This window comes from Cydia fagiglandana, chromosome 15 (genome assembly GCF_963556715.1).
Source record: "Cydia fagiglandana chromosome 15, ilCydFagi1.1, whole genome shotgun sequence".
Taxonomy (NCBI): domain Eukaryota; kingdom Metazoa; phylum Arthropoda; class Insecta; order Lepidoptera; family Tortricidae; genus Cydia; species Cydia fagiglandana.
The window spans coordinates 3,014,344-3,027,063 of record NC_085946.1 but is presented as its reverse complement, the minus strand read 5'-3'; the positions used below and the strand labels follow the sequence as shown (position 1 = coordinate 3,027,063).

Here is a 12,720-nt window from a genome sequence, read left to right as displayed (position 1 = left end):
CAGCGTACGGATAGATTAAAGTAGAATAGTCAAAATCATCATTACAGTCATTTGATACAAAATAATTTTATTCAAAACTTTGAATCTCCAAAGTGTTTCGAAAGCCCTAGACGTCCCTTTAAGGCTTTAGAGGTATCATATAACGAGTATAAAAATGAAGAATTCGGTTTTTGTTAAAATAATTACTGTAGGGAAATTCGTAGAAACTGCCAGTACGAAAATTAAATGGGAATTCTTAGCCAATGTCATGAATAATTAGGTACATATCATTGCCCTTAAGCGAATGGACAGACTTTTGTAATAGGTACCTTAAAATGTTACCACCGATTTTTTTATTATTTTAGAAAATTGGTTGATAAAATTTACCGCCACATTTATCTGATTAAATAAAACTGTTAGGCATTTACTTTTTGCAATAATTAAATTAAATAAAAAAAACTTACCAAAAGCATCAGTTATTCAAAATCACACATTCAAAAACACAAAAAGTCACTTTGAAAATTCAAAAACACACACTTTTCAAAAACCGATACGTCTGCCCTCAACTCTTGTTGGCATTGCAATGGTTGTTCAACTCCCGAGTCATGCCTTATGCTTTACCGATAACCACACAAAAGAAAGTCAACACTATTTTCAATTAAACAAGGTGTATTTTTCAATGATTATAGATAGCATAGTTCACTTTCCCAGTACTTAAGATGTGTGGTTTGTTTTGATACTTTGCATCGAGTATTAATTTTTTTTTAAAGCTTTTGTTGTTGAGTTTGAAAGTGATTTCTTTGGTACAAATAAACTGCGTTTAAGCACGTGGGGTATTGTGCGTTGTTATTTAATTATACGTTGGGTTTAATAGAATAAAAAATGTAATAGGTAATCTATTGATTGAACTTTCACGATGTTCACATTCAGCAAATCCCTTTAAGATCGGCGGAGTGACAGCCTAATAGAAACTAGAGGTACTTAGGTACCTACTTATATTAGTTAATAATTAAGCCGATTAAATTGCGTTTAGTGAAATTTTCAACATGTTAATCATTAATATAGTCTGTATCTTTAGGTGTTTAAAAAGAGTAAACAAAATCAAAGCCAGTTGAGGGTAGATGAAAACATTACATGATCAAATATTGTAGGTTAAAGTCTGGTCGTTCAGTGACAGATCCAGGTGGTTTTGTATTTGGTTGGTTAGTCAATAAATGTTACCCGAAATTTAATAACTACCCGAAAATGTACAAATTATTTATTTACTTTTATTTAAATACCTATAAGGTACTGAGTATAGACTTTGTAATAAAACGCCACTTTCAGCGACATTCAGTTTAACCTATTTAATCCTTAAATTATAAATGCGAAAGTAATTAACTCTACGTATATCTGTTTGGTTGTATCAATTCACATGAATAGGTCAGTGACTTTTAAATTAATCCTTGTAGTTTTTTTTATCGTTAACTACATTTTACTCTCATTAATACAGATGTATTAAATTTTTATGACTATCTAGCTTCTGGCCGCGACTTCTTCTACGTGATGGTGATAGATAAAAACTTCCCTAATTTCCCTATATTATTTTCCGGGTCTCATTTCAATCTGAAAATAAACCGGATTGTCTGATAACATTTAAAAAACATGTCATCTAAAGGGGCCCACTGATTAACAGTCCGCCGGACGGTATCGGCCTGTCAATTGTTCGGAACTGTCAAAATTTTGTTCTAACTGACAGGCCGATACCGTCCGGCGGACTGTTAATCAGTGGGCGCCTTTATCTGTGCATCATAGAGCATTCGATGATTCACTAGCAAATTCACCGCACATTACATGATTAACTGGTTCATTAGTAATAAATACTGTAATTTATTCAGAGAAACCGTATAACAAATACTCCAAATACTATGTCAATCATTGTAAGCACCCACGACCACATACAAAGTGACAGGTGATTGCATTGCACTGATTTCTTATGCTAATTATGGAAATGTGAAGCGAGAGTACCTATTGGTACTCTATTGGATCTATATTGGCTCTGTTTAAATATTTATTTTAAACATGGGAGATGGGAGTGGTCGGTTACAATCTTACAATATACTTTGGTGTTTGGCAGACTTTCTCAATAAGATACCTAAGCTAACAATTTTTTATTTACCTAAAGTTCAGATGTGTCTCCAACGTCTTCCTTCCTTTCAATCTTCCAACCAAGAGGGGAAACTAGACCTTATTGGGATTGGTCTGTCTGGTTTCCTACTTCTTTTATTGAATTGTGGTCCTGGACCCCAAAATTGTTTTCCTGTAATATTCAGATCTTTTATTAAATCCAAAACGATTTTAATTCATATATACTTATTCTTATTACTTACCTATTTAACAGCGTATTGGTTTCGCATCACTAAACTCGTATCTAGAAATAGGATAAATAAACTGGCAGTCGCAGTTTGTTTCTCATGAGATTACCACATATTATAAATCTTATAGGTTTGATGACTTAAACTTACTTTACTTACATGGCTTCATTCATTCTCTCTCAGTAACTACACTAACTACTTGTAAGAATAATACGTCTCATACCAGTATGTCTTCAAATCAATAATGACAGTCTTTAAAGCAATTTCGTCATTATTGTTATCAATCTTACAATCATCTGTGGGCGAATACAAGAAAACCCCGACCGATTGAGGTGTAGTGTAAGTGTAGTCTTGTCGGTGCGCTAATCCGACTCGCACTTGTCTTGGCCGATTACTTTTCTTTAGTTATTTCATTACTTTGTCAGTATTTGGTCGTTTATTGATCAACACTCATAAAAGTTAAAAATAAAACAATATGGACAGCAAAGGTAAAAAGTTTGGCCCATACCGCCGTCGACGGGCAAGATGCCCGTGCAAGAAGATTAGCCGTATTTCGTCACTGAATGGCGATGGCATATTTGCGGCATTTGAGGCTTTGGATACTTCCTTGTCTACATAAATACTGCATGTTACCCTTTGCGATCCATATTATTAGGCCTTTCTTTATTGTCTTTGATCCGTCTAACTCTAGGTAAGTTACTCAATTTTCTGGCACCAAGTCTTGGGCTGTCGGATTGAGGAGACTGCACTGACTTAACAGCCACAAAATGTGGGAATACCACAACTATTTTCAGACAGATTAGTAGAAAGTATTCCCCGATTCTGGCCCCGCCTCTCAGTGGTCCCCGATCCTGACCCCAAGGCCGAGCCACCGCCCCTGCTGAACCTAAAAAAAAAAAAAAAAAAAAAAAAAAAAAAAAAAAAAAAAAAAAAAAAAAAAACTATTAGCCCCCCATTTCAATTGATTGCGCTAGGTCTCAGCAGTGCCCGGCGCCTCCTTCAGGGACTTACGAAATACGCTAATTAAACAATACACCTTGTTCACCACGGTAACAATAGGCTTATCGACCCTTTTCTATTGTTCGATCTCGACTCGGGCGCGCTATTGTGTTACCGAGCATACTACCTGCCTGGACCCTTTCCTTAACCCACCGACGTCTCCATTCATGCCTTCTTTATGTGTGTATACTGTAGGTGTTTGTGATAGGTATTTTGCAATAGGTATTAGCGACAGCTATTTGCAATAGGTATTAGCGATAGGTACTTATTTGTGATGCATAGGTACTCTAACTATCAACTCTAATAACCCGCATTATCTTATTACCTCTTGGAGTTATTTCGATTTATAAGGAATACAGTTCTAACCTTCTTCTGACGTAGAATTTACACTAGTAATCCTTTGGCAGCCTAAACTAACCTTAACCTTTTACCAAACCTAACTTATTCTTCGAAAACCTAACCTAAACCTAACTTGACCAAACCTAACTAAAATCAACCTAACTCATTTCAAACTAACCTGCTTTCACCTAGTCTTCCGATATAAAGTAAACTCGTAGTTACTTGTTTCTTTCTATTATTTAAAAAAATAACGAGGCGTGTGAGGCATTTCTTGTGCACTTGTGTTCATTGTTATAATAGCTTAATTGTTTTATTGATAGACGTCTATTATATTTTATACTGACAATGGATTTATTGTTTCCTATACCTATTCTTTTATAATTTGGGTTTGAGTAAAGAGAACGTCTGTTTAGATGAACTTGTTGATACATGTTACTTTGTGTGATTTAAAAAAAAGAACGAGACATGTCAACTGGTTTCAACATGATTTAGTCTAATACATCAACATTTCTTGTGCGTTGCTATTCATTGTTATAACAGCATAATTGCTTTATTAATAGACGTCTATTATATTTTATGCTGACAATGGATTTATTGTTTCCTATATCTATTGTTTTATAATTTGGGTTTGAGTAAAGAGAACGTCTGTTTAGATGAACTTGTTGAGACATGTTACCTTGTGTGATTAAAAAAAAAGGAACGAGACGTGTCAACTGGTTTCAACATGATTTAGTCTAATACGTCAACATTTCTTGTGCGTTGCTATTCATTGTTATAACAGCATAATTGCTTTATTGGTAGACATCTATTATATTTTATACCGACAATGGATTTATTGTTTCCTCTTATGCTTTTGAATTTGGGTTTTAGTAAAGAGAGCGTATGTATTAGATGAACTTGTTGAGACATGATTTTAACGGTACTGTACCCTGGTCATAGTGACACAGTATAAAAGCCGAAGAGAAATGAGTTTGAGTAAGTATTACCGTCGTGGCAGTCCACTGTATCAGAGCTCCTTGTATCTATTGCAGTATATAGAAATATAGTGTTAATTCAACAGTGAAGTGTTTAAGTGTTTATAGAAAGACCCAACAATGGATGTAAGTATGTCTTTTATTACCGTAACTTACTTTGTTTTGTTTTCACTTGTGTTCTTTGTGTTTTAATTATCAAGATTGTAGACAGTGTGTAAATTATTGTTTTATATTGTTTCAGTTCACTGAAAATACTTTCAAGAACTATTACTACCCGGATAATAATAAAGACGAATCAAGCGATGAAGAGGGTACGCTTGGTTTCAAAGTTAAACAAGCCATCGCAAAGAAACGTTCAGGAAACAATATCGATAGTTTCTTTGAACGACCTAAAAAGCAACCCAAAATTGTGAAACGGTCTTCGAATGTGAGCAAAAGTTCACCAGACGGTGTTGCAAACTTATCATCCGGACAAGACGACGGGGCGTATGCATCACATTTGATTAAAATCGAGATATATGATATGCAAACAATTAAAAACGTCCCACCCATGGAACACTGGAAGCATGCGGACTTCAGATTGAAATATTTTGCGTTGGAAGACGATTTGGAGCTACAAAATACGCGAAATATTATTTATAACATAACAAAGCAATTAGCTTCTAAGGACAGTAGTGTGAAATATTTTATAGATAATAAGAAACAGTGATAGTTATAATTATTAATGATAGTAGTAGCTTAATGATTGTGTTAACGTATTTCTCATTTTTTACCTCTCCTTAAGTACATTTTCCATGTAACAGATTATTTTTATTGTATCACATTACAACAAGTATTAATTTAAACTTCTCACTTGTAAAGGTCACAGTCCCCACTCTTAGAAATCTTATACGTGTAGTCAATCAACTATTTAAATGAAAGAAAGCACTGTATGATTTCTCATTTCATAATGGACTCTTTGAGCTGTGATGTCTACGATCTTGAACTTATCAGACTCTGTGAAGAAATAGAAGAAAATGAAGATCTATGCGAGGCTGCCCGTCTTGTGAGCCAACTTCACCGAGAGGCGTAAGTAAAAATATTCCTGTTCATACATGTTTATAACTCTTAACCGGTACCTGTTTAACAAAGGATGGGTCCCTGACTTGTTGTGACCTGAACTTATTGTTAGGATAAACGTGGGGTGGGAGAGGACTGGTTATATAAGCGGGGTATCTCGAGTTCATATCATTCAGTGTTTTGGTGCCGTGCTTGTATTGTGATATCCTTTTCCATAATGGTGTTTACTTATTATCATATTGGTCTCACCTTGCCTCGTGATAAGATTGAGGAATTAAGTAAAGAATTTATTGTATCATATTTTCATAGAAATATAAGAATGTGGTACATTTCAAACAAATTACCTCACTCGTTACTGGAAGATTCTGATATTATACCGTATTATACACCATGTGATGGGCATATAAAAAATTCCAAGGGGAATACTGAGTCATCAGATGTGATTGATGGAGTTTTGATGATGCAAGCCTATTGTCAGCAGTGTCGAAAAGACTTACGTTAGTATATACAACCAACCATTTTAGTAATTATTTTTATTTTATCTCACATTAAGATATTTATGTTTATTTTGTATTGTTATAGATCTTCTCAAATAGGACGGGGAGTAAAAAGGACAGCTGCAGTTTTGGAGACTGAAGAATTCTTATTGAAGAAAAACCGTCCAGCAGCTGCTGAACCTGTCGCATCAACATCATCCGAACCAGTTCCCGATGTCATTGTGAGTACAAATAATAATCATGAAATTGAATGTTCTGTGTGTAATAAGTTTGTCTCTAAAAGATATTTTAAAAATCATTTAAATAGTAATCTTCACAAAAATAATGTTTTAAGGGCTGACATTGAATGGGTTAATGTTCAGTTAATTGAAAATGCTTTTAAGAATAGGGTGGCCACTTACAGAATACTATTAAATGAAAATGTTCACCAACCATTTACTCCCGAATCTATTTTACTAGGAAATAAAGATAAAATCTTTGCATTATTGGATCGTTCCCTCACTGATCACCATGCTTTAAAAGTAAACTTTATTTTAAATGCGGATTTTACTCAAGAGAGCAAACAAGTTAATAATACATTTGATTTCCAATTATGTAACAATGTAGTTGATGTTAGCAGCGACAAAGATGAGATTTTCGAGTCAGTTGTTAAAGATATATTAACAAAATTATTTAACTTTGAGAGAAAAGATAGTGGATGGAGTTTAGTAAAATTTAACTATCTAGATGTCAATGTAAACAAATTTAATCCATTGCGTGGTTCTTCCTATATCGAATTACCACGTGATATTCAGAACAGAAAAGCAGTTATTAATGTAAAAAATAGTGATCATGAATGTTTTAGATGGGCTGTATTGTCAGGCTTGTATCCACCTACAAGTCATCGTTCAAACACTACGAAATCGTATATAGCGCATAAAAATAAATTAAATTTAGGAAATTTAACTTTCCCACTTAAAGTTGGAGATATTCAGAAATTCGAAAAAATGAATGATATAAGTATAAACGTTTTTGGTCTTGAATACAATTCGAAAAGTAAAATACATGACGTAGTAGGCCCATTACACTTAACAAAGTGCAAAAAAGCTACCCACTTGAACTTATTGTACATATCCAAAGACAGTAAGGGACATTATTGCTATATCAAAAATTTATCTAGGTTAGTATCTAAACAATTATCAAATACACAGCATGCCGCACATATTTGTGATGGTTGTTTGTCGAACTTTACAACTCGCGACAATTTAATGAATCATCAAAGAAACGATTGTTTCCATGTTTGTACACATTTACCTTCAGAACAGGATAAAAAGAAAAACTGGTTCAATGAAAACGTTTCCTCCAATATACTTACTTTCGATAATTATGAACGTAAATTAAGGGTACCTTTTGTTATTTATGCTGATTTCGAGGCCTTTCTAAACCCGATTCAAACAGGTAAAATTAATCCTACTACATCCTCAACAACAAATGTACAAAAACATGAGGTATATAGTTTTGGATACTACATTAAATGTTCTTATAATGATAAATTGTCAGTGTACAGAACATATAAAGGTAAAAATTGCACCCAGGAATTTATGAAGTATATGGAACAAGACTTAAAGGCCATTTGTAGGAGAAATACTTTTGTAAAAACTCCATTGCCTTTATCTAATGCAAATAATGTGCATATTTCTCAGAGTAGTACATGCTATATTTGTGATAAAAATTTAAACGAGGATTCAGTCATTTCCTATAATTACCATACTGGTATTTATGAAGGAGTGGCACATAAATTTTGTTCTGAAAAATACAGGGCACCTAATTTTGTACCTGTATTTTTCCATAATTTGTGTAACTATGATAGTCATTTTATAGTACATGGGCTTGGTTTGGTGGAAGGCGACATTGAATTGATTCCAGAGAACAAAGAGAAATACATTTCATTTTCTAAGAGCTTGCAAATAAATAATCGCACAGTTAAATTGAGATTTGTTGATTCACTTAAATTTATGTCCAGTAGTCTTGACAAATTGGCAAAAAACTTGTTGCCTGAACAATTTCATGAATTAAAATTGAATTTTTCATGCGAGGAGGATTTTAAACGCTTATTACGAAAGGGTGTATATCCCTATGAACACATGTCATCATACGATTCTTTAAACTTGACAGCTCTTCCCTCTAAAGATGATTTCTTTAGTTCCTTGTCTGATAGTCACATCTCAGAGGAGGATTATGATCACGCAAAAGATGTTTGGTCTCATTTTCAATGCAAAAATATGGGTGATTATTCTGATTTATATTTAAAAACTGATGTTTTATTACTAACTGATATATTTGAAAATTTTAGAAACCTTTGTCTTAAGACGTATGGATTAGACCCCGCTCATTATTATACTGCTCCGGGATTAAGTTGGGATGCAATGTTAAGAACTACAAAAATAAAACTAGAACTCCTAACTGATATCGATAAAATAGCTTTTATAGCGAAAAATATTCGAGGTGGCATATCACAATGTAGTAATAGATATGCGAAGGCTAATAATATTTTTTTGTCAGATTATAATCAAAATATCCCATCGTCATTTCTTATGTACTTTGATGCAAATAACCTTTACGGGTGGGCTATGTCTCAATGTCTTCCTACCGGTAAATTTGAATGGGTAAATACAGATACTGACTTTAATATATCTGATGACGCTGATCATGGTTTAATTTTAGAAGTTGATCTCGAATACCCTAACGAGTTGCATGACTCTCATTCAGATTTGCCATTCTGTCCTGAAAACGTTTGTTTGGGTAATTCCAAAGAAAAAAAATTAATTCCTAATTTAAATAAAAAAACGAATTATGTCATTCACTATAGAAATCTAAAACAGTGTTTAAAAAATGGTTTGAAATTGAGTAAAATCCATCGCATTCTTAAATTTCAGCAGTCTATGTGGTTAAAAAGTTACATAGATTTGAACACCCACATGCGATCACAGGCATCATCCGATTTTGAAAAAGATTTCTTTAAACTAATGAATAATTCAGTGTTCGGTAAGACCATGGAAAATGTTGCAAAACGTGTAAATGTCAAATTATTAAATAACTGGGAAAATAGAGGAAAAACGCAGGGGGTTCAATCTTTGATAGCGAAACCTGAGTTCCATAGTTTATCCATATTCTCTGAGAATTTAGTGGCCGTTCAGTTGAATAAAACTAGAATATTTTATAATAAACCGATTTATTTGGGATTTTGCGTATTAGATATATCAAAAACTTTGATGTATGACTTTCACTACAGCTACATGAAAACCAAATATCCAGACAATCTTAAGCTTCTTTATACAGATACTGATAGCTTAGTATATCAAATTTTCACGGAAAATTATTACGCAGATATAAAATCAGACCTTAATTTATATTTTGATACATCTGACTATCCTCCTAACAATAAATATGATTTGCCGTTAATAAATAAAAAGCGATTAGGGTTTTTCAAAGATGAAAATAATGGTAGAATTTTAAAAGAATTCGTAGGTCTGAGATCTAAAATGTATACCTTAGATGTTGAAAAATATGACGAGAATGATGAGAAAACTGAAAAATACGGTGTTTTATCAAAAGCCAAAGGAGTCAATAAATGTGTTACAAAAAATTTTACTCTTGACAATTACAAAACGTGTTTATTTAATAAAAATTTGCAACGCGCTCAAATGCTAAGATTTAAGTCTATAAAACATATAATATTCACTCAAAAAATAAATAAAATATCATTATCGCATGAAGATACAAAACGATACTTATTAGAAAACTCTTCTGACACTCTTGCGTGGGGTCATTATAAAATACCGCAATAATTAAAAAGTTTCAAAGTTGTAATTTAATCACACAGAACATTCGAATTCCAAATTATTGTTTGTACATTGTATATTTTTAAGATATTACTTGTAAACATGTAAAAAAAAAAATGTATGAATTTTATTTTATTGTATCTTTTAAGGTAGTTTTGTAAATAAGAAACAAAAAAAATTAATGTTAAAAGTGTGATCATATATAATAAATTTTTGTTTTTTACGTAATCCTTTTGTTTTTTCTACTATATCTGAGTTGTTTAAATAGTAATCTTCTTTCTGAATATTACCATTTAAAGTCCATCCGTTAACATATCAACACTCACCCACACACTCACACATACACATAGATTACGATATTTAATAATGATTCACTTTTATCATCCTTTCACCACCATTGTCGCAGGTCCTAGTGGCTGTGGTAAAACTCAATTTGTCACAAACTTTTTGAATAACTCCAAAGGGATATGTAATGTTGAATTTGATGAAATTATTTGGTGTTATGATGAAATGCAACCTCTCTACAATCTGGAAAATGTAAATTATAGTCAAGGAATACCAGATTTTTCAATTTTTGATGGGAAGAAACCTAAACTTCTTATTATAGATGATTTGATGAGAGAATCAGATGGACGAATCGTTGACATTTTTACGAAAGGTAGTCATCATAGAAACTTAAGTGTTTTTTATATTACACAAAACATATTTCATCAAGGTCGAGGTCAACGTGATATTTCATTGAATACAAGCTACATTGTATTTTTTAAAAATCCCAGGGATAAAACTCAAATACGCTACCTGTCACGACAAGTTTACCCAGAAAACTCAAAGTTTGTGGACGAAGCCTACAAAGATGCTACAAAGGAGGCTCATGGTTACCTCATGATTGACCTGAAACAAAATACAAATGACATATGCCGTTTCAAAACAAAAATATTTCCGTTCGATGGGCATTGCACAGTGTATGTACCTAAAAAGGGGTTTAAATATGATAAAAATCAGCATATTTTAGTCAGTTCTACATGATGCATGCAAGAGTAAACACATATAAACATTTACTTGAAGCATTGCAGTTGCTTAAACCCAAATATCGTACTGCGTTACTTAAATCTTGTGACGATGAAGAGATCAACATTATTTGTGAGTGTATTTATAACGTCCTAAATGGGAAAATTCCATTAGATAAAAAAGAAAAGACGAAACTAAAAAAATATAAAGATATTTTAAGAAAATTAGTTTCGAAAGGGAAACATAAAATAAGAAAAACTGTTATAGTTCAAAAAGGAGGCGCATTTCTACCTATTATTTTAGGTGCAGTTTTAAGTGCTTTAGTGAACTCTTTATCATAAACAAAATGGAAAACACAAAAAAAATGTTATTAGTAGAATCAGATTTTATTGAAAGACTGAAACGGAATGAGAGTCCACCCGAAAATTCCTCATCTCGACTAGATGGAGAGATGCAAAAGATCCTTAAAAGTAAAATGAATGATCGCGAAAAGTGGACGTTATATTCTCAAGCATTACAAAGATTTCTACATTTTATTGAAACAGATCGAAAACCGTTTAGAATACCCATCGTGATGGAGGGGCTAGATCAAGTCATCAACGAAAGTAATGATATTATAAAAACAAAAGTGAACAAAAAGGAGGAGAATGAAAATAATGAGTCAGTTACAGATAATATAACTGAAGCAGCCACACCGTCATCGTTTAATACACCACCTGGTGAAATAAATCAAGAACTAATGCCAATTAGTCCATCAAAAATTATAAACATATTACCTAAATCTTATGAAAGAAAAGCTCGAACGTTGTTAGATTACATTGTTTCAAGTAAACCGAAAATTTGGTGGAAACAGACTGGTGAAGTTGTTATAAATAACCAAACCATTCAAAATAGTAATATTACTGATTTGGTAAGCGACACCGTTAGATGTCTTAAACGTCCTAAGCCAATTGGATGGGAAGTGTTTGCTTTACTTTTAAAAGATATCGAAGTTCCTAGGTCATGCATAGGTAATCCTACAAATTTAGCATTTATTAAAGGTACTCCTTTGATTGAACCCTTTACCCCCTCCACATCTGTGAAGACGAGAGCCTCAACAGATAAAGATAATAATACTTCTACACCTCTTGCTACACGGGAGCAAAAGCGATCCGGAAAGAAAATAGAGTGGGAAAGATGGACTCCTTACTAGACATTAACAGAATCTACTATGATGTCTCTAATCCAGCTGGCTATAGCAGTTTAAATAATTTATCAAAGGAAATGAAAGGTCAAATGAACAAAGAGGAAGTGAAAAAATGGTTACAATCTCAAGATACGTACACACTGCATAAACCTACTCATAGACGATTTACTAGAAATAAATACATTCTCTCGAACTTTAATGAACTTTGGCAAGCCGATTTAAGTGATATGAGTACTTATAGTCAATATAATGATGGGTACAAATATATTATTTGTGTTATTGATGTGTTCAGTAAATATGCTTTTGCAAGAGCCATGAAGAAGAAGGATTCAGCAACTGTTAAACAATGTTTTGAAAGCATATTTACTGAAGCCAACTCTGTTCCCCGTCACATCCAATCTGATAAAGGTACAGAATTTGTTTCAAAGGCGGTTAGAGATTACTTTAAGAGCAAAAATATTAATTATTATACCACTAATAACCCCGACATTAAAGCAAGTATAG

General features: G+C 32.9%; 2 protein-coding genes across 2 annotated transcripts in view; both read right to left on the bottom strand.

Moving 5' to 3' along the window:
• Positions 1-567, bottom strand: part of LOC134671225 (uncharacterized) — a 53,564-nt gene extending 52,997 nt beyond the window's left edge. Inside the window, exon 1 of the mRNA XM_063529021.1 lies at positions 444-567. The gene's annotated coding sequence lies outside the window, so the exon portion shown is untranslated. The remainder of the gene's footprint in view (positions 1-443) is intronic.
• The window catches only part of LOC134671254 (acyl-CoA:lysophosphatidylglycerol acyltransferase 1-like), a 610,785-nt gene that overhangs the window by 317,128 nt on the left and 280,937 nt on the right, over positions 1-12,720 (bottom strand). The gene's annotated exons all lie outside the window — the stretch shown is intronic.